Genomic DNA, 26,073 nt, shown 5'->3' with positions numbered 1-26,073 from the left:
GAAATTGGAAAGGGTACAGAGAAGAGTGACAAGAATGATTAAAGGTCTAGAGAACATGACCTATGAAGCCAGGCTTCATGAACTGGGCTTGTTTAGTTTGGAAAAAAGAAGATTAAGGGGGGACATGATAGCGGTTTTCAAATATCTAAAAGGGTGTCACAAGGAGGAAGGAGAAAATTTGTTCCTCTTGGTTTCTGAGGACAGGACAAGGAGTAATGGGCTTAAAGTGCAGCAGGGGAGGTTTAGATTGGACATTAGGAAAAAATTCCTGTCAGGATGGTCAAATATTGGAATAAATTGCCAAGGGAGGTGGTGCTCAGCTCTCTGGAGATATTTAAGAACAGGTTAGATAGACATCTGTCAGGGATGGTGTAGACGGAGCTTGGTCCTGCCTTGAGGGCGGGGGGCTGGACTCGATGACCTCTCGAAGTCCCTTCCAGTTCTATGATTCCTCCAACAACAGCCAGGGAGGGACCAACTACAAAAGCCTATTCCTAGAGCTGAGAATCTAGATGAGGAAAGGTCCTAAGGTCACAAAACTCCAGACAATGAGTACCTGACCTAAGGGGAATGCCTGGGATCCTTGTTTAACCCAAAAGGCTACCATGTTGTTGGACTCTTTACATATACTCTGAAAGAAGTAGACTTGATCATGTGAGCAGGCTGGAAATCAGGATCAGATTTCTGGATCAAAAGTATTAAATTTTGTAGGGCCCCCTGGGGGGGCTAAAGATTAGAGGTTCAGAGTATGGGAGAGGGCTGTGAGTTGAGGCCCAAGGCAGGATGTAGGAAGGGTGAGACTTCTCACTGGCAGTGCATGCTTTGGGGTGGGGCTGGAGATTAGATGTTTAGGATGCACTAGTAGGTTCCAGGCTGGGAGCCCAGGGATTTGGAGTGCAGGAGGAGCTCGGGGCAGGAGGTAGGGGTTGGGGTCTAGCTGGGATTTAGGATGTGGGAGGGGGCTCAGGACAAGAGATTTGGGGTGGGGGTGCTGGTTTGGGCATGAGTTTGGCTGCGGGAGGTAGCTAAGGTCTGGGACAGGGGGTAGGGGCACAGGGCACTTACCTGGGGCAGCTCCTCTTTGATGGTGCAGGCCCAGGGGAGAAAGGAGGCAGGTGGCTCTGTCCACTGCCCTGTGCTTACCTTCAGGCACCACCTCCTGCAACTCCCATTGGCCATGAGGGAAAGAACTGCAGCATGTGGAGCCGCATCCACACTCCCACACCAGGCAGGACCAGAACATGGGATCTTTAATGGATGCAGCCCAGGGCCCTTGGCTAAAGGGGCCCCACAAATACATCTGCACTTTTGGTGGCCTAGAGATCTTTTTGTGAGGCCCCCTTTAGCTTGGAGCCCAGGTTATACCCCCTAATACCCCTTTCTTAATCTGGCTCTGCTGGAAAGCTGAATATATAGATCTTCCAAGGCAGGAACAGCAGTAAAAAGGGGAGTTCCTAGAAAGAAAAAAGCCTGGCCTTCCCCCACCTGACCACTGGGTAGCACTGGCAGTGAGGGTTTCTCTTCACAAGTTCCCTTTCAATCACTCATCACATGCATCTATGCTTAGATAGGAGGTAATGTTGTTAGAAATGTCAGAGCCATAAGCTATGTCTAGACTAGGGGAATGCATTTGCTCTTCCACTTTTTTTGTGGAAGAGCAGACATGCTCTTTCAGAAGCCCTGTCTTCCTCTCCTTCCACGAAGAAAAAGGGCTAGATGGGCCAAATTTTGGAAAAGCCTCCTCTAAAAAACTGTTGGAAAATTTGGCAGAGTGCAATTTGCGTACCTTTTTCCGATAAAGCCCCATAGTGTAGACATAGCCTGAGAGAACTGAGGTGGGTTGGGGAAAAAAGACTGAAGTAGGCAGTGCAAAGAAATATATCTGAATTTAAAATCATGTTTGAGTCATTTAACTTTATTGTGTGAAAAAAAACGTAAATGGGAAGATTAGAGAGTAAATTATTTGTATTTAAATTTCTATTCCGATTTCTTCAAGCATCTTTGTTAAAAGAGAGCTTTTACAAATGGCTGGGTTGCAGATAAGATTTAAACTTTATATGATTTTAATGCTTTTATACTGTCTTGAGAGCTATCGATACCATATAAGTCCAGAAATAAACGATTTCTCAATGTCCAAAGAGATGCTGTCACACAAAGTGTTGAATGCTGTCCTGAATGCTGTTCTGAGAAGAAGATGTTATATTCTTTGGGGGGAAATATTTGAAGACTAAAGATCTTGCTGTATGCAGTTCTGGAGGTTTGTGAGAAAATTTGAAAGCTGGTAGAAATTCTCAGCAAAATTAAGCAGACTCTTCCAAGGAGGAGGATGTAATGTGTTTGTATTACCAAAGATCTCAAAAGTAAAACTAGTTAGAAAAAAACGGGGGGAGGGGGGGAGGAGGTACTCCAGTCTCCATCAATTGATATTGTCATTTTACTTTTTTCCTCAGACTTCTTAATCAGTGTTCTTGTTGTTAACTCCTTTCTTTCCTCTCCTCAACTACTATACCTGTTCATTTTATAAATCTTCCTGAATGGAGAACAGCCCCTTTCTAGTTTCTTCTTTGGTGAGAACTTGTATGTTCTTCCACCTAATTCAGCTAACTTGTTTTCCAGACATGCTCACCTGCTTAAAAGTGGAAGAGAAAACAAATAAAAAAAATAGGAGCTACAGATAATAATTTCTGTTCAATTGATTTGTAATCTTGAGTATTATGGGATTGCTAATCTTCAGGATTACAAATCAACTAGACCAAATGTATAGCAAAATGAACAAGCCAAAGTCCAACAACAGACAGCACAATCAATTCACTGTTAATGGAGGTAAGTAAACAATCAACATGACCGTTATAACATTTTTATCATGCACTTGGTGGCCATGACCCAAAATGTGAAATGCCTTATGCTCACCCTGAAATTATTATCAATGTCTAGATACAGTAGTCGTTTGGTTGAGAGGCATTTGAAATTCTGTTCTGAATTAGGGTTGGTCGAAAAACTGTTCATCCCATTGCTTCTTTTTCAGATGAAAACTGGATGTGCAATTAAACAAAATGTTCTGCAAAGCATCTACTTTCTGTAGAAATTTTCAAATTTTTTTGTCAAAACTCAACCACTTGAAAACACAAAGCTTTGTCGGTTTTTAACTGAAAATCAAAATATTTCAGTATGGATATGCTACCTTCAGTACTGAAGGAGTTGGAGTTCTGTTGTCTTTTGTCACCATTTCTCCTCTGTTGGTCCATCCGCTACCTGAGCTGGGAGTGTGCTTCCCAGCTCAGGTACACAGACATGTCTTAGCCGTGCTCAAGCTAGTGCTCTAAAAATAGCAGTGTAGCCAGGACTAGCCACTTGAGCACAGGACTGCCAAGTGAAGCTAGTTGGTCTATCTTCTTGAGCTTGGAAGTACACCCCCAGCTGCAGCGTACCATACTTTCATGGTGCTCCTCTCCAAGATGGGAGAATGGCAGACTTATCATAAGAGATGTAGTCCAACGAGGAGCCCCGTCTATAGAGAAGAATGAGGTAGATGAACTACAACTCCTATGAGGCAATTACAGCAGCATTTCCAAACAAAAATATTTCAATTTTTGGCTGAAATGTTTCCACTTTTTTATCTTTCACCAAAATGTGACTACTTCTGGAGAAGAAATGTGTGTGTGTGTGTGTGTGTGTGTGTGTGTGTGTGTGTGTGTGTGTGTGTGTGTTCAGCCAGCTCTATTCTGAAGACATGCCTATATTAAGAAAATTGCTAGTTGTTGAAAATGGATGTCAGCGATTGATAGTTATCCTAGTGTAGAAAAAAATTAAGGGCCAAAATTCTGTTCTCGGGTACACTGGTGTAAAGTCAGAGTAATTCCACTAATTTCAATGGAATTATTCCAAATTTATATAATTATAAATCAGGACAGAATTTGTACCTAACCCAGGAACAACCATCTGTGGGGCAACTAGCAAAATAAAGTGACAAGCCTATGCCTTTGTCTTGAATTTATTAAACCAAACATTTTACATAAACTAAGTAGTTTTTTGCATGTGAAATTGAAAGTATCATCATATCCAGGGAATTGTACTCCCCTGTTCCTCCAAGGCCATTATGGATAGATATGTGAGATACAAAAATGAATGCTACAAATAATTCAATCCATAGCAAGCAATCCCATGTTATTTAAACCTAGCTTTGTTGCTATGAAGACTCCAGGTGCTTTCTTCATCTCATTATTCACTCAGAAAGAATCATGGTACAAGAAAGCCACAGAACACTTTAACTGAAAAGGTTAATATTAATTTAATAATCCTATTAAAATCCTTACCTGTACAAACACTTCATTATTAACTAAACAATTTTTTAAATCTATGTTATTTTTCATCACTTATGCTGTTTATTTCCTTCATTTCACTGGCTTTGGACAGAAGAACTAGACTGCTCTGCTCTGCCTCTTTCTTACCCATCTCTTTTATCCATCTCTTTTCTTCCACTTGCTGATTCTCCTAAGATCACATAATGCTTTGTGTGTTTTGGATTTCAGCATCGAAAGGAAATATTGAAATTATATCTCTGATCTAATGGTATACTAGACACTGTGACTAATATACTAAAAGAATGAACAAGTATTTATAATCCTAAATACAATAAAGAATATTTTCAGCATAATTTCAGCTTCCTGGCTGCCATTTCAAAAGTCTCATGTTTAGACTTATACACAGATGGAATGCAATTTCTGTATAGCAAATTTTCAGTCCCAAAGTTTCATAAACTAAGGTCAGAGTTCTGTGTATTTTTGAATGCCTTTCTGCACCCACTACTACCAAAATTGTTCAAGCAGGACCTTTGCACACACAAGTGAGTAGATAATGATCATGTGCAAAGGCACAATTAGTGCAAGCAATTGCCACAAATATAAGCACAAAAGAATCACTGACTATGAAAACCACTCAGTTCTAACCTTTCTATAGTATTAACCCAAATTATTTTTAATACATATTTTCAGAAATTGTCAACAATATGATAAAGAGTGTTCCTTGGGTGATAATAGGAGATGAACAGTAGCTGTATAACAAATTAAAGACACAGAATTATTAGGAATAATAAAGATTGCTTAGGTGCACCACATGAATACTGACAGATACATACAGTGAAATATTTTATACATGTCAGGTTTGACATGAAAGCTTCTGTAGTTAAGCTAGAGATGTGAACAAGCTCTTTTTAAAGGAAAAGAACTTACCTTGCAATGACTTTGCTGGTCTCTTTTCATAGCAACCCATGATGAGCTGCATTTCCTTATTCTCAATTTACTTCTCGGCAGGAGGTCCCATCTGAATCATCAGGAAAATGGCAGCCCCTGCTGAGACATAGCATCAGATCCCAGTCCCTGAATAGAGATACTTAAACAATGGCAGGTATTTCTAAATACCGGGCTCAAATTCATTTTTATGATCCATAGTCTTATTTAGCAAGACTAGCTAAGGGATTATGCCTAATTTTTGCAGTTTTCTGTTAAATAAAGAGACTTTTAATGGAAAGTTAAATGCCGGGTATGAAAACATGGCCATACATAATTTGGGGCATTGGGGGCCGCAGGGATGCAAGGTGGTACTTAGCACTCATGGCAACTACCAAACTCATTTTGCCTCAGGGAGGCATAATGCATCCAGGAGTACTGGGGGAGATTTGCACACGACCAAGGGGACTACTGCAGCGCACATTTTAAACAGGTTGCTCTATGTACTTTCTGCCTGCACTGTGCAGCTCACAGACTGGTGGTTTCTTCTTTACTTAGGGATTTCTAGAGCTGGCTCCAGAACTAGACTCTCCCAGACTCGACTCAAGGCCTGGGACTATGGCTTTAAGGGAGAGCCAAGGGAAATCCTCCTTCTCTCTACCTCCCACACTAGTGCACCCACACAGGCCTAGACACAGCCCTTGTGTTTTACCATAACACAGCTGTTCCCCAAATGGGCTCAATAGCTGTTCTTAAAAGCAGTCAATTTCATAGTGTAAATGGCTCCTAAAATAGCTGGAACATTACGCTTTTGACTTTTATTCCTTCCTGCCTGGCTGCCAGACTCTTCTTTCTTCCCTTTTTGATGGATGAAGTAGAACCACTGCAATCTGTTGACTCAAAAACTAGAATTCTCTCTGAAATTGCTGTGTGCTCATTCATTCCTGTCACTGACGCTAGCTGAATTCACTGTGGAAGCAATGAAACAAATGCTTACCTGGTAATGTATTTGAATAAGTACATGGTATTGAGCCTAGCAGACTGAATCCATTTTACTTCTGAGGAGTGTTTTAAAGGTTTATAGACTTATCTTTTTGGCTCAGTATCTGTAGAGGGATCTCTTTTTTTCTCCCCTTTGTAGTAACTCAGTTCCAGTCTGCAAACATTTTCCTTAGTCCGGAGTGTCTCTCCAGGCATGCCATTTTGTTGTATTGTGCAGAAAAGTTGGCATTCATAACCCTTCTGCCAGGTGTTGTCAGAAGCAAAAAGGGGTAGGTTCAAATATCAAGGGCTTCCTCTTAAACTAACAAATACCACTAGCTTGAGTTCCAACCCAAAAACCTGGAAAAAATGAAATACCTTCCCCGGGATCCCTTAACAGGCAATACTTACCCTGTACACAGGCTTAGCACTTTGGGAAAACAAAGAAAACTTTATTAAGCCTGGGGGTGGGAGCGGTGAACCACAGCATTTGGGAAAACACGACACCAATAAATCAGCCATCTGTTGATTTGCATTCAGAGAGTATGTAAAACATCCCCACACACACAATACCTTGGGCAGGAGTCCTTTGCCTCAGTTTCCCCACCTACAAATATGAACAGCAGATGGACAAATATCCCTGTGTTACTTCACTTCCCCCCTTTCCTCTTTGGTGCACCCCACTTAGCATGTCAGTGGTTGGCGAAGTTCCATAGCCCAGGGGTGCACGTGAACAGTTCCAGGTCCAGCCCCTAGGGCTAAGTGCAGAGTGGCTTCTGTGAAGAAAAACTTTCTCACTGCTCCTGCATTCTCTTGCTGTGCCACTGTCACTAGCCACAATGGCCTCTCTGAGAGGCCACTGTCTCATGCCACTGTCTCTATGCCGTCTCTCACCTCTAGCCACGAGGCCTGTTTCAGGTCTTCAGGTTTCTCACACATCTAGAGCATCTGCAGCTCTAGTGGCTCCAAGACAACTTCAGGACTGAGAGACTGCAAAAGTGGTTTAAAGCCACATCTGTGCATCTCTCCCCACCTTTCCTTCTGGGTTCTTCTTGAGTTAATAACTGGTACAACTTCCTATTTAAAGGGAGCATGTTTTGATGTTTTTCCTTAATGCTTTCTTGCGTGAAATTAAACTGGAACGCTGTTGTGACCTCTCCAACGGAAACAAACATTCATATTTTAAGATAAAAAGTTAATTAACTTGCAATAACCATATTTTTTTTTTCAGGTATGTTGTGATAACAATTCATTGGCATGCATTTGCAGAAGTATTGTCAGCAAGCCAGAAGAAGTAATTCTTCTCCGCTCCACGTTGATTAGGACTCAACTGGAGTACTCTGTCCAGTTCTGGGTGTCACATTACAGAAAACATGCAGATGAACTGGAGAAAATCCAGAGAAGAAACCAAAAATGATTGAAGGTCTAGAAAACATAACCTAGAATGGAAGATTGAAACTCCTGTGTCTGTCGAAGAGAGGACTGAGGGGGGAACATAACAGTTTTCAAGTACATAAAAAAGTGATACAAAGAGAAAAATTGTTCTTCTTAACCTCTGAAGATAGAAGCAATGTTTTTAAATTGCAGCAAGAAAGGTTTAGGCTGGACACTAGGGAAAACTTTCTAACTGGCAGGGGGATTAAGCGCTGCAATAAATTGGCTAAGGAAGTTGTGGCCTCTCCATCACTTGAGATTTTTGGAACAAACTATACAAGCATCTGTCAGGGATGGTCTAGATAACACTTAGTTCTGCCATGAGTGCAGGGGATTGGACTACATAAACTCTCAAGTCCCTTCCAGCCTTCCGATTCTATGATTCTCAGACAAAAATTATGCTCCAACTTGCCTAGAGAAAATAACTAGAGGTATGTCTACACTACCCTCCTAGTTCGAACTAGGAGGGTAATGTAGGCATACCGCACTTGCTAGTGAAGCCCGGGATTTGAATTTCCCGGGCTTCATTAGCATAAGCGGAGAGCCGCCATTTTTAAATCCCCGCTTATGCTAATGAAGTAGTAACGGTAGCTCGGAATAGGACCCTAGTCCGAACTACCTAGTTCAAGCCCCGTGTAGCCGCGCTACATGGGGTTCGAAGCAGCGGGGATTTAAAAATGGCGGCTCCCCGCTTATGCTAATGAAGCCCGGGAAATTCAAATCCCGGGCTTCATTAGCAAGTGCGGTATGCCTACATTACCCTGCTAGTTCGAACTAGCGGGGTAGTGTAGACATACCCTAGAAGTGTGGTAAGTGCAATAATGCTAGAGCAGTGTTTCTCAAAGTGGTCCACGAAACCGCTCTGAAGAACCTGCTCCCTGGCCGCTCCAGTGTGTTTGTTTATTGGCTCCACGGCCTTGCAGATCCCATTGGCTCTGGTTCACCATTTGTTATCAAGGGGAGACGCGAGCAGCGGCAACCTACCCCACGCCACTTCCCAAGGCTCCACTTGGCTGCAAAGGATGAATCGCAGCCAATGGGAGCTGAGAGGCTCCATGGATGTGGGGCCAGTAAGTAAACACACTGGCTGTGCCTAGACTGGCAAGTTTTTCTACAAAAACAGCTGCTTTTGCGGAAAAACTTGCCAGCTGTCTACACTGGCCGCTTGAATTTCCACAAGAACACTGACTTCCTACTGTCTGAAATCAGTGCTTCTTGAGGAAATACTATGCTGCTCCCATTCGGGCAAAAGTCCTTTTGCACAAAGCTTTTGCACAAAAGGGTCAGTGTAGACAGCTCAGATTTATTTTGCGCAAAAAAGCCCCTATCGCAAAAATGGCGATCGGGGCTTTTTTGCGGAAAAGCGCATCTAGATTGACACGGACGCTTTTCCGCAAAAAGTGCTTTTGTGGAAAAGCGTCTGTGCCAATCTAGATGCTCTTTTCCGCAAATGCTTTGAACGGAAAACTTTTCCATTACAAGCATTTGTGGAAAACCATGCCAGTCTAGACGTAGCCACTGGAGCAGCCAGTAAGCAGGTTTCTCAGAGTGGTTTCATGGACCACTTTGACTAACTCTGTACTAGAGCACTGGATTTAATATTTTGCAGATTAAACTGGGTCTCTTATGCCCTCAGCAAAGTTGGTATGAAAGTTAAATATTATCCAATGTGGTTTACCTGATTTCTTGCCCAGTGGCTTTGCAGTTAAAAATTTAGTTTGCAGGAGCCAAGAGAGTTCAGAGGGTATCAGCAACATCCATCAGCAACATTCAGCTGGTGGTGGGAAAAGACTGCTACCATTACTTTTGCTCTCCAGCCTTGGATTTCTCCAGCCATCAGGGATGGTTGTTTCCCAACCCACCACTTTGTTCTAAGGACTCTTCCCTCCAGAGCCTTAAAGATAAGGGGGAGAAACCCTGCCACTTCACATAGGAGAGGTAGCAATTCTCATTCTGGATAGAAGCACCAGGAAATTTAACATATTGGATATGTGTATTCCTTAAAGCTCAGCCTTTAATCAACTCAAGTCTGTGGCATTGTTTCCAGGGACTCCCATGTTAAATGGACTGGGCTGGTAAGTGCACTGTTAAAAAGCTCCACTGAATATACATGTCACTAGATGGTTTGTTTCTTCTTTGAATGCCTTTCTTTCCTATCAAGTGCTGACTTTTTTTCTACTACTGTCCCTGTTAGTTGCAATTATTGTTAACTTTTTGCCTTCAGCTGGTGAGGCAGACCACTCCCAGCTATCCCTTCTCAGGCCACATCACTATAGTTACCATAAAAGTTTTATACACCATGGTTGATTGAAATCAGGGATGCTATAAGGCCTGACTCTTCAAACTTGGATGCCTAAAGCTATACCCACTAACTGAAAGGCACCTGATTTTCAGAAGGTCCAAGCACCTGCAACTCCTCTAAAAACAATGGTGTCAGATCTTCAATTGACGTAAAGCAAATGAAGCTTCATTGATTTTTGTTGATTTACAGCATCTGAGAATGTGACACACTATGAATGATAGTGCTTAGTGTCTCTGAGAATCAAGCCATTTTCATTTAGATGCCTAAATATGGATTTGGGTGCCTAATGTTAGATACGTACTGTGGGTGAGGTAATATCTTTTATTGGACCAACTTCTTTTGCTGAAAGAAACAAGCTTTGGAGCTACACAGAGCTTTTCTTCTTCAAGGCTGGGAAATGTACCCCCAGCACCTCAGCTAAGTACAAGATGGAACAGATTGTTAACAAACCAAAAAAATATTTGCAGTTTTTTACAAATGTTAAGCATGGCTCTGTGTGTTTGTGTAAAATGGATTATTTGCTATGTGTTTAGCTCCAAAGGGGTTGACAGAGCTTGCAGAAACAATGGAGAAGCTGAAAACTGGGGAATATCCCTGCTACCTGCCTCCCTCCAGGTACACAAGAAGACACAAAGTCTGTTTGAGAATCAGGGTCTGCAGCAATCAACTTACAATTTAATCCACAAGAGAATAGGGTTACTAAGGTTAATTGTCTTCCTACAGTTGGCATTCCCTTCAAATCGTAAGTAAGACAGTATGAATATAGATCTCTTTGTTTTAAATCCATTTTGCTTAAGTGCTGTGATCCTTTTGACAAATAAATCATACTTTGTTTTGAAGATGCTGCTTTTGTGTCATTGCATACTATTACTGTCCGCAGGCTCCCACAGGGAAATAATTTCAAGTCTAAAGCTCATTGGGCTTGCTGGACATCAGAGTTGGTAACCAGAGGGATATAATATGGAGCCTGAGGGAATGGATGGAGATTCCCATCTGAAAGAGAAATGGAGGCACAGGTCTGTTGCTTGAAAAGAGTGCATTTGTGGGAGTGGAAATGAGCCTCAGAAATGGCAACGTATCCAAGGTCCATGACACTCAAGTTTGAAATGTTTGACTTAAGTTTATTTCTTTACCATTCTAACCAAGCTGTTCAATTATTATAAAGGCTTAAGACTGGGGTTCTCAAAATTTTTGATACCGTGACCCCCCCCATAAGTTGCTCGTGACCCCCCCCAAGGGGTCGGGACCCACAGTTGAGAAACGTGGGCTTAAGGAATAGCAGAGTACAACAAAATAGGGTAAAAAAAAACCTATGCCTGCACCAAAATAAAAGTCTTTTAAGAGATAAAAATTAAAGTGCATTTCCCAAGGGGGCAAGAGAGATTGAAAACAGCTGTAGATGATCTATAAACGTTGCCCCAAATTGCCATTTACATTTAACCTTCTAAAAAAGTTCCGATAAGTGATGCCTACTGTCATTTAATAGCTAAGATTAGGTAAATGTAAGTACCATGGACAGGACACATAGTGCACAGCAGAAATAAATTACAGCAGCAGGTTATCAGTTGCAGCCCACACAATGTAACCTTGTGGATGACTTTACACTTGTTAGGCACCTCATATGCAACTCACAGGGTATGTCTACACTACCCCGCTAGTGCGAACTAGCGGGGTAATGTATGCATACCGAACGTGCAAATGAAGCCCGGGATTTGAATTTCCCGGGCTTTATTTGCATAAGCCGGCCGGGGCCATTTTTAAATGCCGGCTTGTTCGAACCCCGTGCCGCGTGGCTACACGCGGCACGGGCTAGATAGTTCGGAATAGCTTGCTAGTCCGAACTATCTAGCCCGTGCCGCATGTAGCCGCGCGGCACGGGGTTCGAACAAGCCGGCATTTAAAAATGGCGCCGGCCGGCTTATGCAAATAAAGCCCGGGAAATTCAAATCCCGGGCTTCATTTGCACGTTCGGTATGCATACATTACCCCGCTAGTTCGCACTAGCGGGGTAGTGTAGACATACCCACAGAGACATATAGCTGGTAAAAGCCACCGTGTCCAGTAGTCTGGGCAAAGAACAGCTCCCATTTGGAAAAAGTTGCTTTCTGCTTGCCTGACCTAGTGGTGCCAATTCTCAGAGGGACTGAATGTGTCTTAATATAGAATGAAGGGGGCTTAGCACCTACCAGGAGCTCCAAGCTCCTCAGAGGCCCAGGCCACTGGATGGCTACAGGGACAACAAACTTTTGATACAAAAAGTTAAGAGCCAAAAGACTTAGGCTAACTTTCAAGTAAAGTGCCATTGATAGCCAATTTCACTTTAAGGGTATGTCTACACTAGGGCTGGTCAATAATTTTTGGAGGGAGGGGCCACTTAATGAATTTTGGTACATGGTCATGGGGTGGCACCATTCCTGGAAGAAGCTGGGGCCTGGGCAAAAGGGGCAGGGCTGGGGACTAGCCTCCCCCCAGAGTTGTCTGGGGCTGGAGGCTTTGAATTAAAAATGAAGCAAAGAGCTCCTCCTCCCTCCCTTCTCCTCCCCCCCCCGCTACCATGTTGCTTGGTAGCTACCTGGGGTTGCTGTAGCTATTTAAAGGGCTTGCGGCTTCAGCCCCTGCTTCCTGAGCCACCACCTGGAAATTGAATAGCCCCAGCTGCAGGGTATAAATAGAAAGCAGTCAGATGCCGTCCACGGGTTGGATCAAAGTGTTAGGTGGTCTGGATCCAGCCCTGGGCTGCATCTTGCCCAGGCCTGATCTACACTCTAATTAGAAAGTGAGATTGTCCCTTGCGTAGAATTATCCAAGCTAGCTTTGATCTAGCTAGATCAAAAGTAGTTTGAATAACAATAGTGGTGCAGCTGCAAAAGCATAAGCTAGCTGATTAAATATATACTTAAAATCCTGAGTAGGATTGTATTCAAGAGCCTAGCCCATGCCATGATCCATGCTACTCCAGCTACACTGCTATTGATACTTGAGCTATCTTTGATCTAGGCAGATCAAAGTTGGATATGTATACATTACCTGCTGTCTCACCTCCTCATTGCAATGTGGACATACCCTGAGTGTAAAAAGCAGTGTTCAAAAGGAAAGGCAGGGTTAGAATTAGAACAGACCTCCAATTCACTCTTTCCCCACTCACACTCTTTCAAGAGGAAGCAGTGAGCAGCAAGACTATAGCATACTATCCACTTCTAGGGCAAGCAATAAGAGAAAATATTGAGAGCACAGAAGCACATTTCAAAAGTTGGGGAAAAACAAGATGCCCTGCTGTGTTCATAAAGGTAAATAATATTTCATCTTAAATTAATACAAAAGATGTTTTATTTGTGTGAGTTGGCTAATACCCTAACAAGTTGGTGTGTGCAGAATTTCTTATTTTCTTTTCTAACAAGCCATACAATTTGCCTCATGAATCTTCATTAGAATTGTTTTAAAGTTGTTTGATTGATTTTTTCCCCCTCATTGCAAGACATGGTATTGAGTTTTGCACAGCAAGAGACCAGCAAAAGCAGCTGCCATGCTACCTGCAGAGATGGGTCTGAGCTGCAAAGGTTGGTAGGGATCCAATCACCCTGGAATGTCAGAGACCAAGGGTTCCACATTTGGATCCAAACTTAGCTCTTGAAGTCTAGGTTAGGGAACAAAGAGAACAGCCCTTAAGGGAAGGCTTACCTTTTCTAGAATCCTTTGTTTATTGTGAGACTGTGGTTAGAGCAGCGAGTTGAAAAGAAACTGAGAGCAGTTGTCAATCCTACTTCCGAGCTGCTGCAAACAAATGTTCCTGTAAAATGATACATATTTTCCTTCCTCCACCAAGCCCATGCCTTTCATTCCTCCTCTTTTGAAAAAGAGTCATTACACAATCTGTCACAAGCACTGAAACACCATCCTTCAGGTCCTCCCCCACCCGCTGAGGACAAGCAGCAGTGCCTCCCGAAGCAGAACTGTCAGAGTAAATCCTACAGCAGTATATAAACAAAGGATTACAAGTTTCTAATGAGGTCTTTGAGACTTTATAGATCTAGCTCCCTGCATTCTTCTTGGAACAGAGGACTATTATTAATCATTGGATTTATGCTTTACAATCTTGGTGAGTTTACAGGGTGCTGTTCAGGTATTTCTCTGCTGATGTGCTCAGGCCATACATTAATTTCCTAAGAAGTTTAACAAAAATTATCTTTGCCTTCCTCTGGCTCCCATTTCAGGAAAGTACATAAGTGTATGCCAATTTTCCTAAAAAATTATTTAGCCATATACTTAAGTCTCATTGATTCCAATGGATTTAAGAATTTGCTTACATACCCTTCTTGAATAGGAACGCTTCCCTGAATCAGTGCCTTAGAATGCATAATCATGTTTCTAGAATATGGAGAACTACGCCTAACAAAGGAGTTTCCTAGCTGGTGCTCTTTCAAGGTTTTGTTTTTTCTTATGGCATATTCCCACTCTGTGCCCCCACACAGCACAATGCTGACTTCATACATGCTGACTAGGAGATGTACTCCCTGAACACTCTTCACTCTCCCCAACTGCACACAGACTTTTGTAGTTTTGTTCACATACTCAACAATTATTCCTCTATTCAATCAAATTATATTGGCATTTGCTTAACACGCTCCAACACATTCTTACTGCATTTTATTTAATTTCATCTACTTCTCCAAGGGACAATGATAGTCTTGTAGTCATCTTCCTTAAGTAGATGAAGTCAATTCTTCTCTTAGTCTTTCATTTCCTTCCGGTCCACCACATGCAGCCTCCCATCCTTGGGTGGCAACTTCATTATGATCCCCTGGCTAAAAAAGGCTCAATTTGCATCTACAAATGGAATGAATGTACCACACAGTGGCTGTGTCTACACTGGGCCACTTATTCCGGAAAAGCAGCTGCTTTTCCGGAATAACTTGCCAGCTGTCTATACTGGCCGCTTGCTTTTCCGAAAAAGCAATGACAATCTACTGTAAAATTGTCAGTGTTTTTCCGGAAAAACAATGCTGCTCCCGTTCAGGCAAAAGTCCTTTCCGGAAAAACTGTTCCGGACAGCACAGCACAGTAGTCTTTTCCGCAAAAAAGCCCCAATCGCGAAAATGATGATCGGGGCTTTTTTGCGGAAAAGCGCGTCTACATTGGCCACGGACGCTTTTCTGGAAAAGCATCCTGCCAATGTAGACGTGCTTTTTCTGGAAATACTTATAACGAAAAATTGTTCCGTTTTAAGCATTTCCGGAAAAGGGTGCCAGTGTAGACGTAGTCAGTGTGTTTTTCTGAGAGTTTATAAAGTTAAACTGCTGAAATAAGTAGTTTATAATTAAAGCTCTGAGGAAAACTTAACTACAGAACTACTAGAGCAATACCATGATTATGCTGTCCTTCATGTTTTTCCCATTAGCATTTCTATTAAAGCGAGACAATAATAGAAAAAAGAAAAAAGCCCCATACCTACAAACTGTCAACTCTCTTTATAGAATTTAGATACGTTTGTCAAGAATATCAAGTTCTTAAATGGAAAACGTGATGATCATTCTCATGCAAAAAAGATGACAGTCACGTTAGTAAGCTCATGAAATTCATGGTAATATAAGTTTCAAGTTAGTGAAAATAGAATAGCAAACTGATTGAGTCTATACAGGGTTTAAACTGAAGGATGCACACAGTCTCCTTTGTTTTACTACCATTCCATTCCTGTATGTTTACAGGAACAGACATAGCTATACATTAGGAACACACCAATAGTCCATCTATATCAGCAAGACAAAGATTGCGGTGAAATCCTGTATTATACTTCGTATATATACTTGTTCTGAGGTTCAGAAGGAGATGGGAGGTAATCCAGTTGAAAATCTCTGGGTCATGATAAAAGGAAGAAAAATTGGAAATGTGATGATAGGAGTCTACTATTAAAAATATCAATTTAGGGGAAGGAGGCAGAAAAGGCATTTCTAGAACAAACAACAGAAGTATCCAAATTACAGGACCTGGTAGCAATGGGGAGGTTTTACTATTTAGATATCTGTTGGAAAATGTAAATGGCAAAACACATGAAAATGTTCAGTAAGATCTTGGAATATACTGGGGACAACTTTTTGTTTCAGAAGGTGAAAGAAAAAACCAAGGGAACAGCTATTATAGACTTGATTCTGATTAACAGGAGAAACTGAAGGCCAAAGGCAATTTGTGTGATGAGATGATCAATTTCATGTTCTAAGGAAAGGAAGGCATGAGAGCAGTAGGATGGGAAAAGGGAGTTCAAAAAAGCAAACTAGGAAACTCAGAAATTTAGCAGGCAAGATTCCATGGGAAGAATATCTAAGAGGAAAGGGGCTTCAGAAGAGCTGGTGGTTTCTCAAAGAGACAATATTAAAAGGCACAACTGATCGCTATACTAATGCAACCAAAAATAGGAAGAATAATAAGAGGTCAATATGACTCCATCCAGAGCTCTTTAGTGAACTGAAAATCAAAAAGAAATCCTATAAAAAGTGGAAACATGGATGAATTGCTAAAGAGGAGTTCAAAATGAAGCATACAGGCACATAGTGACAAAATGTGAAAGGCTAAAGCACAAAATAAGTTACATTTAGCTGGGGATATGGAAAGCAATAAGAGGCAATAACAAGGTATTCTATAAATACATTAGGAACAAGAGAAAGATGAGGGAACTTGTAGATCAGTGTTTCTTAAACTGTGTTCCGTAGAACACCGGTGTGCCACGAGGCAGTCAGAGGTGTGCCACGGAGAACAACAGAGTTCGAAATGGCCGTCCTTAAAGGCCATTGCTCTGACTCCCCCCCCCTTTTTTTTGGCTCAACAAAAAAATCTTTAGTGTTCCTCATAAAAAAAATTATTTTGGTGTTCCTCAGTCTTTAAAAGTTTAAGAAACACTGTTGTAGATTCTCTACTTAGTAAGGAAGGAGAGCTAATAATGGACAACCTCAAGAAGGCATAGGCATTTAATGTCTATTTAGCTTCAGTCATCAGTAAAAAGGTCATTTTGGACCAGATGGTAATATTATTTGTGTTAACTAACAAGGGGGAAGGAACACAGGCCCAAATATGGAAAGAGCATTTAAAAATTATTTTGATAATTTTGATGTATTTAAGACAGGAGGACTTGATTCAATTCACCCTCATACATTTAAGGAACGAGCTGAAGCAATCTCAGAACTGTTAGGGTATGTCTAGACTACATGGCTCCATCAGCGGAGCCATGTAAACTAGTTTACCCAGCATACAATGAAGTGGGGATTTAAATAATCCTCGCTTTATTAAAACAAACATGGCCGCTGCACTGTGCCGACGATCAGCTGATCCGGCACAGCATGGCAGTCTAGACGCGGATCTGTTAGCTGGGGAAGACTTTGCCGACCGATCCCTTATGCCTCGTGAAACAAGGTTTACAGGATCAGCCGGCAAGGTTTCCCCAGCTGACAGATCCGCGTCTAGACTGCCGCACTGTGCCGGATCAGCTGACTGTCGGCACAGAGCGGTGGCCAAGTTTATTTTAATAAAGCGGGGATTATTTAAATCCCCGCTTCATTGAGTATGCTGAGTAAACTAATTTACATGGCTCCGTCGCAGTCTAGACATACCCTTATTGATCACCTTTGAGGACTCATACAGGACAGGTGAGGTCCTAGAAGACTGGAGAAAGCCAAATAAAATACCTATTTTTAAAAAGGGGAACAAAGAGGACAAGGGATATGATAGACCAGTCAGGCTAATTTTGATACAGAGAAAGATAATAGAACAAATTATTAAACAATCAGTTTGTAAGTACCTAGAGGATAGTAGGGTTATGAGTAATAACCAACATGAATTTGTCAAGAACAAATCACTCTAATTCCCTTTTCTGACAGAGTTAGTAACCTAGTAGATGCTGGGGAAGGGAAGCTGTGCACTGATGTATCTTGATTTCTGTAACACTTTTGACAGTCCCACATGAGAGTGTCATCAGCAAACTAGGAACAGGATCTAAAGGAAATCAATATAAGGTTGATGTACAACTGGCTGAGAGACTGTACTCAAAGCGTAATTATCTATGTTCATTGTCAGACTGAGGGGATATAGCTAATGGGGTCCCACCAGGGGTATTTTTTAGGTCCAGTACTATTCAATACTGTATTTTCAGTGATTATTGAATAATGAATTGTTTTAACTCTGCATCCAAGCCTTGGAGCAGCCCTGGGAAGATACCCTCCCTACAGAGATGCATGTGGAGAAAAGGCCATTTTGGTGTAAAACTTTTATTCCAAATACTGTTTTGTTTCCAGTCCAGGTGAGATGAATGGATGAAATATAAAGGGCTATCTGGGAGACGTCAGCTGAGAGTCACTGCCTGCTACAGCAGGGGTAGGCAATAAAATGGAGGCAGTTCGCCAGGATTAGCCCTGGCAGGCCACTGCTGATTTATTAACATGCACCTCCACAGGTACGGGTACTTGCAGTTCCTGTTGGCTGCAAATTGCTCGTCCCAGCCAATGGGAGGTGTGGGAAGCGACATCCTGCTTTTTGCCATTTCCCACAGTTCTCATTGGCTGGGAATGGTGAGCTACAGCCAATAGGAGCGCAAGCACCCATTCCTGTGGAGGTGCAGGTAAATACAGCCCCAGCACCCGCCAGGGGCTAACTCTGGAAAACAGCATCTGGCCCACAGGCTGATATTTGCCCATTGGTGTGCTATAGCATTCTGTAGACCAGTGGTTCTCAATCAGAAGTATGTGTACCTCTGGGACTTTGCCTACACTGCTGGTATGCAAATGAGGTGTGGATTAGCGTATCACTGCACCTCATTTGCATAATTTATACAAGCCATTTTTTTGTACAAAGGGTTTTTGTGGGAAAAAAGTAGTGTGGGCGGGGTTTTTTTGCACAAAAACCCCATTTTCCACAAGATCCTTATGCCTCTCCAGGAGGAGCATAAGGATCTTGTGAAAAATGGGGTGTGATGGGGTGTCTTACCACACCCGGCTCGGACCTGGGGTCGAGTCCCTTTAAACACAGGCCCTGGGGCCTAGTCCTTTAAACACAGGCCCTGTGGCCTAGTCCTTTATAGTATCCACACTTAATCCGGGGTCTGGGAAAAGGGGGTAGCGGGGCCCGCCCTCTCCACCGGGCCCCAATTCATGGCCCTATCAGTGGTGGGTGGTTCCCACCACTAGCTCAGTGGGGAATTTTCCCCAAAACGCACTGAGCCCACCAGGGCTTTTCCTGCTCCCCAGCCTGAGTTGCTTCCTACCTCCTCCCCCTGACCAGCGGAGGTCCCACCTGGAGATGAGGGTCTGCGACAGTGACACTGGCAGGCACGGCATCTGGTGTATCCACAGCTGGTGCAGCGGCAGCGGATAGGTGGACTGTACGGTGTAGCTGACATTGTGGACGCGCCCGGCCTGGGGATGGTAGTAGTGGGGGCTGCTGGCCCGGCGGCTCTTGCTCCAGCTGCCATGGCTATGGCTGCAGATCCGGTGCTTGTGCAACAGCTCCTTCCGCTCCGGAGGTCTGCCCAGACTGAACTGCTTTGCGGGCTTTTATACCTAGGTTTCCTCCTGGGAGCATGCCCAGCAGGGCCACGGGGAAGAGGCATATTCCACTCAATAGGCGTGCTTGCTTCCCTCCTGTTCAGTGCGGGGTGGGCAGACCCTGTCACACAGGGGTTTTGTGCAAAAAAACCCCATCCACACTACTTTTTTCCCCCGCAAAACTGTCTTACATAAATTATGAAAATGAGGTGAGGTGATTTGCTAATCCGCAACTCACTTGCATACTCACTGCCAGCAAAACCAGCAGTGTAAACAAAGCCTGGGAGTCCATGGAGGTCTTCCAGGGTGTACATCAACTCACCTAAGTATTTGTCAAGTTTAACAACAAGCACATAAAAGCACTAGCAAATCAGTAAAAACCAAGTGTTCATATAGACTATGACTTATTTATACTGCACTAGATATATGCTGAAATGTAAGTATAATGTTTATATTCCAATTGATTTATTTTATAATTATATGGTAAAAATAAAAAAGTCAGCATTTTTTCAGTCCTACTGTGCTCTGACACTGTGGTATTTTTATGTCTGATTTTCTAAGCAAGTAGTTTTTAAGTGAGGTGAAATTTGGGGGTATTCGAGACAAATCAGACACCAGAAAGAGATATAGTATTTCGGAAACTTTGGGAGCCACTGATGTCAACTTAACCTGAGAGAGGCCCAAATTTGTCTCTCAGATGCCCACAGATCCCAGTGAAATCAATGCTTTTAAGAATTTGACCTTTACAGACAGACAGTCCTCAATAATTTATGTATTTCAATTAAAATTAAGGTGGGAGAAACACTTCAGTGGATTTGAAAAAAAATCACACACTAAATCACAATTTGTCAACCTTTCTTAAATCATTCCTGACCTTAGCATTTTTTTCTTGGACTACACTTACCCCTTACAATCATGAGAGAGCACTACTGCAAAATTCATCTGGGAATCTTGTGAGCAGATATTTTCTTGCAGAACTTTTATTTCTGGTTTGTCTAGGTATCGTATGAGACAGCTTTTCTCAAAGTAGTTTGGCTCTTCTGGTTCAGATACTGGCCAGAATATGAACAGGAAGAAAAACACCTCACCACTTATTTATACCACCACTTTATATATATATATATATATATATATATATATATATATATATATACACACACACACCCTCTATATTTTATAGCCACAAAACTTTAATTCTAGCTTAGTTTACAAAAGAAACAAATTTGAACGATGTTGTGACTCCATGGACCTGCCAACAACAACACTTGCTCAAATTTGGCCACCAAATTACTGAATTACCAGAAGACTCACTGCATTCCCCTAGAAAGTTTGACATGGCCCCCTACATGACTGACTGGGAAGAGATGAGGGGTTATTTGTGTGCATCTAAGGCAGGGTTTAAAGTAAGTTAAATTTCGTACTGTACTATTGTATTGCAACCCTCTCTAGGGGGAACCCTCAGAGCAAGAGGTTGGGGAGGATTGTGCTAGGACAGTACCTGTAAGAAATTTAAATGTGGGGAGGAGTGTGGGGGGCTCAAGGCAGGGGTTGGGCAGTGTCAGGGTGGGGGCTCAGGGAAGAGGGTGGTGATGTGGGGGTACAGGAGTCAGGCCTGGGAAGGGGCTTAGGGCTCCAAGCAGGGGGCTGTGGGTGTGGGGGTACAAGAGGTAAGGTTGGGGGTGAGGAGGGGCTCAGGGCAGAGAGTTGGGGTGTAGATGCAAGAGGGGTTTGGTGTGTGTGTATGAGCATGTGCAGGGAGAACAGGGGCATGAAGTCTTACACACACACACACACACACACACACACAAGATTCATTCCCGGGCTGCTTGCTCTTCTCCTTGCTGTCCTTGTCAGGGAGTATGAGCAGCTCATCTGTCCCCTGAACTCCCCAGCCAGAGGGAGAGGAATGCAGCAGATTGTGCACTTTCCTCTCTCTCTCTCTCTCTGACAGGAAAGGGAACAGCCAGCAGCATGGTCATATGAATCCTGGGGGTGCGTGGGGACTTCAGCCGCCTCCCAAATGGTGCTGGAGAGGGCTGGGGCAGTCCTGAACCAGTGTGGGGGATGTATCCCCAGCCAGTCTCTTTCACCTGCTTAGTTGACTGCTGCTTTGTGGGGCAGCCTGCAGGAAGTCCTGGGAGGGAGCTGAGCTGGGCTGGAAGAGTGCCTTGTGCAGGGCAGCAGGGGGGTTGCCCTGGCTGCTCTTACCAGAGCGGTGCACTGGAGTACACTGGCTTCTTAGATCAGAGGAGAAAGTGATAGTGTAAAGGATTCCTCTTCAGTTTTTCTCTCAGGTGGTGGAGGACCCTGGCCATGCCCAATTATTTACACTCAACGGCTCATGCACAGGCCCAAGTTTCTTACTTCTTACAAAGGCTTTGCAGGCTTTTTAAGTCCTTTTTGATGGGGGATCAAAAGGAAAGCATGAATTCTTCCCAAGGCCCTATAAGGGGGAAACGGCAACAATACCACTAGCAGCATAGTGTGTGTGTAGTGGTTTTCAAGGCATCCCTTTCACTGGGCTTTTGAATTGGGCTCACTCAGCCAGGCTTCCCCTGGGAGAAGTAGGGTCAGGGTGAAGATCTGGTTGTTCTCCATGGGTGTGTCTACACAGCCAAGAAGAACCACGGAGAGCCACTGTCGGTCAACTCCTGCTGCCAGGTAGACTTCAGCCTCAGGCAAGATGTGAAGATCCCAGGGCTCAAGCTGCAGCCTGAGCCTGGCACGCTACACATCAGTGACACCATCCCACAGCCCGATCTCCACAAGCCCAAGTCCAGAGCCATCCTGGCTATAGGAAGGTTTAAGGTGGCTGCCCCAGGCCGTGCCCTTTGGGGGCCCTTCAGCTGTCACCTCAACCATTCTATGAATGGGGCCCAGGGCTGCTATGGATGATCAAGCGGAGCACAGCTGGCTGAGGGAGGGCGGTGGGCAGAGCGGAACAGGCTGCTGGGTCACTTGGGCTCCTGCTACTATGCTGAGTGGGGGTAGGGGTACCCCTGCTGCTGCCCTGAACCAGGCACCCCTGGTAATCTCCCAGCTACTGCTGCTCAGGGAAGGGGGCTTTTGGTGGGGGCAGTAGCAGGGGCAGGAAGGATTTGGCTGAAGCAAAGGCGAGGCAGGGCCTGGAGCAGGGACGCTGCCCTGGGCCCCACACCTCATTCTCCCCCTATGGAAAGCCCTGCCCTAGTCAGCTGACAAGAACACTCCATGGGTTTTCCTTTGCTGTGTAGACATATCCATTGTGGCTTCAGAAGTCACTCCATCAGTTTCCTGCTCCAGGTAAGCTCTCCCCCCCGACTGCTGTTTTCTCCTTTTTAAAGGCTTCCATATGTGATTGACTGGGTTGGAAGGACAGGGCTAGCCCTGCACATGGGGCCTCGATGGTGCCTAACTCATCTGCATGAGGTCTGTACACCCTGTCAAACATAGCATATAGTTACACTAGCAAGAATGACTGGCCCAGAGTGTAACACTGGTATCAGGCAGACATTTCTGTTTTCAGTTTAATATTCTTCTACTGCATTAGCTAATAGCAGCCGTGGAGTCAGGATACTTAACTAAGTACCAAATTCTGCTCACTTTCATTCTCACAGTAGTGCCACTGAATTTGACTTACATTAAATTAATCATTCAGACCCCCCTTCAAACCTTTGTATGTCAGTCCCTGTACTGTATAACAGTCATCAATACAAAACACTGAATAAAAGGGGAGACATTTCATTCAGTGTCTCTAACAACAGACATTTACCAAGACTACAGGTTTTATTGGGACAAACATCAATTAACCTAAACCCTCCCAAGAGTCTATCACAACCTTGCTCCACAGCCTCCTCCTACCCCCCCCCCCCACACACACACACACACACTGTCGTGTCACAGGCCTCAAATCCAAACAGTAAAAAACTTATAATCATTTGCAGGCAAAACATATTTATTTGGAAACAAGCACTGCATTTCTATATACTCCTAGGCTGTGTCTAGACTACATGCCTCTGTCGTCAGAGGCATGTAGATTAGACACATAGGCAAAGGCAAATGAAGCCGCGATTTAAATGATCGCAGCTTCATTTAAATTTACATGGCTGCCGCGCTGAGCCGACAAACAGCTGATCAGCTGTTTGTCCACTCAGCATGCTAGTCTGGACGCTCCCCTGCCGACATCAAAGCCCTTTGTCGGCAGCCCCGGTATTCCTCCTGGGATGAGGTTTACCGGGGCTGCCGACAAAGGGCTTTGATGTCGACAGGGGGAACGTCCAGACTAGCGCGCTGAGCCGACAAACAGCTGATCAGCTGTTTGTCGGCTCAGCGCGGCAGCCATGTAAATTTAAATGAAGCCGCGATCATTTAAATCGCAGCTTCATTTGCCTTTGCTAAAACAACAAATCTACATGGCTCCGTCGACGGAGCCATGTAGTTTAGACGTACCCTTATTGACATAACTGAAGCTATGACTCCAATCTGCAGCAGTAAATTTCCTCTCCCATTTCTGCTGTCTCTTGATGCTTCACCTTGAAGAGCTGAGATGTTAGATGGGAAATCAAGTCGGCTCCCACCTGACCATCTGCTCCCTGGCTGCTTTCTAGCAGTAGGCTCATCTCTGTGACCAGCTTCAATTTGGCACCTCTCAACTGGAGATAGGGCACCAAACAGTTAGCCCATGGATAGAGATCAGTACTATTTTTCATTATTTGTGAGCTATCATGAGGTTTCTTCCTTCAAAGACTTTGGTTGCTCAGGTCTTCAGTGTACTCAGATATCAGATTTTCTGTGCTGCTAAGCTTTCTCCCGATTGTGCTTTCACACAACAAGTCAGTCAGCTGTGTATCAACTGACCGAATTTGATTCTCTGCCGACTCCAGCAGGGGCTTTTATTTTTTAAACTCCTGATTTTTGTCAGCATATAGTAGGCTTGTCTTACCCTAGCAGCAGGGGAACTCTGTACTAAAAAAGAGACTTCAGTGAATCAAATGTGCTAACCACTCATAGATGGTGGTATTTCCATATCCCCATGCTTCTCTGACACATGCATCCTAAATCTAAGAGTATTCTACTTATATGCTGATGCCACTTTAAAAATCTCTTACGTTTGGGCAGGCCTCCTGTGTTCTAAAGCCAGTGATCAACAGCTACAAAAGAAAACTCTCCACCAGCAGGATGTTATTCCTTGCTTTATGATGTGGAATGGAAAACCTCGCCTTTCCTTGGACTGCACACCTTGGAAGGCAGCCTGACTCTGCCAATATAACACTTGAAGTCTAGAAGTTAGTGACTCAGCTCCCATGGCTGAATAATTATCCAGCATGTATATAGTCATGTCTAGAGCATCTAAAACTTGCACTTTGATTTTTTTTTTCAATCCTTTGCAATATCAACAAACACAATGAGGTTTGATATTCCAGCTCAAGCTGTCCCAGGACACAAGTTTGTGGGAGTTTCCTGCCACTTTTTGTTAACTGCTTTTTCTTTTAATGGAATTTGGGGGCAGAAGAGAAGAGTTATTTGTCTTATAAAAATGATATACAGCAGCCTTGGGCCAAATTCTATACTTAGTTTCATCCATATAATCCTATTGAGTTGGTAAAAAATGTAAGGGCATAACTGCAAGGGAAACCTATCCCTAGCTGCCAAATTCAGCAGTGATGTATATTGCGTCTAATGCAAGAAAACAAGTGTAAATAGTAAAGTAGCATAACTAGTACTTTTTTTTACTTTCTCTAAGTATACAAAATGAGTAGAATTATATACCAATGGGACAGAAAGTTGGGGAAAAGAAAGGAGAGACTACAAGGAAAAGGAACAGACTTTTATAACTCCATAGACTCCAATTGGAATAAGATATGTTTACTTGGGGCTAATTTTGGCCCACTGAAATAAAATATGCCCTTTGAATGAACAAATGCAACTCTCTTTGATGGCAATGGAAACTACATCCACTTACACAGTTTGAACATGGGTAACTGAAAGCAGATGAGACTTTTAATCAGTTTATTTAAAACGCTTTGATTTTTGTTTACATCTCTTTAATTTCAGTCTAATTAATATTTTTGTTCATTGAGGAAATTATGTCTTTGTGAAAACACCCTTATTTCCTCAAATAAGGTACAAGAGCTAACCAATTTAGTTACACTGGAACAAAGTCTCTTTCAACACATAGGCTGTGTCTAGACTACATGCCTCTGTCGGCAGAGGCATGTAGATTTGTTTGTTCAGCAAAGGCAAATGAAGCCGCGATTTAAATGGTCGCGGCTTCATTTACATTTACATGGCTGCCGCGCTGAGCCGACAAACAGCTGATCAGCTGTTTGTCGGCTCGCCGCTAGTCTGGACGTTCCCACTGTCGACATCAAAGCCCTTTGTCGGCAGCCCCGTTATTGCTCGTGGAATGAGGTTTACCGGGGCTGCAGACAAAGGGCTTTGATGTCGACAGGGGGAATGTCCAGACTAGCGCGCGAGCCGACAAACAGCTGATCAGCTGTTTGTCGGCTCAGCGCGGCAGCCATGTAAATGTAAATGAAGCCGCGATCATTTAAATCGCGGCTTCATTTGCCGTTGCTGAACAAACAAATCTACATGCCTCTGCCGACAGAAGCATGTAGTTTAGACATAC

At 43.4% G+C, this 26,073-nt stretch overlaps 1 long non-coding RNA gene across 2 annotated transcripts; it reads right to left on the bottom strand.

Moving 5' to 3' along the window:
- Positions 1–280: 280 nt before the first annotated feature.
- Positions 281–14,960, bottom strand: LOC112547632 (uncharacterized). 2 transcript variants are annotated; one of them, XR_012901948.1, is made up of 3 exons: positions 13,621–14,960; positions 5,229–5,348; positions 281–2,629 (listed from the first exon to the last, which is right to left on the bottom strand). It is a non-coding gene; the product is annotated as an uncharacterized LOC112547632 (long non-coding RNA). The 2 variants fall into 2 exon arrangements; XR_012901947.1 differs by having other exon boundaries at positions 5,229–5,345; positions 13,621–14,959.
- Positions 14,961–26,073: the final 11,113 nt, after the last annotated feature.

This window comes from Pelodiscus sinensis, chromosome 2, assembly GCF_049634645.1.
Source record: "Pelodiscus sinensis isolate JC-2024 chromosome 2, ASM4963464v1, whole genome shotgun sequence".
Taxonomy (NCBI): Eukaryota; Metazoa; Chordata; order Testudines; family Trionychidae; genus Pelodiscus; species Pelodiscus sinensis.
The sequence above is the reverse complement of the archived record's forward strand: the minus strand, read 5'-3'. Positions and strand labels throughout refer to the sequence as shown.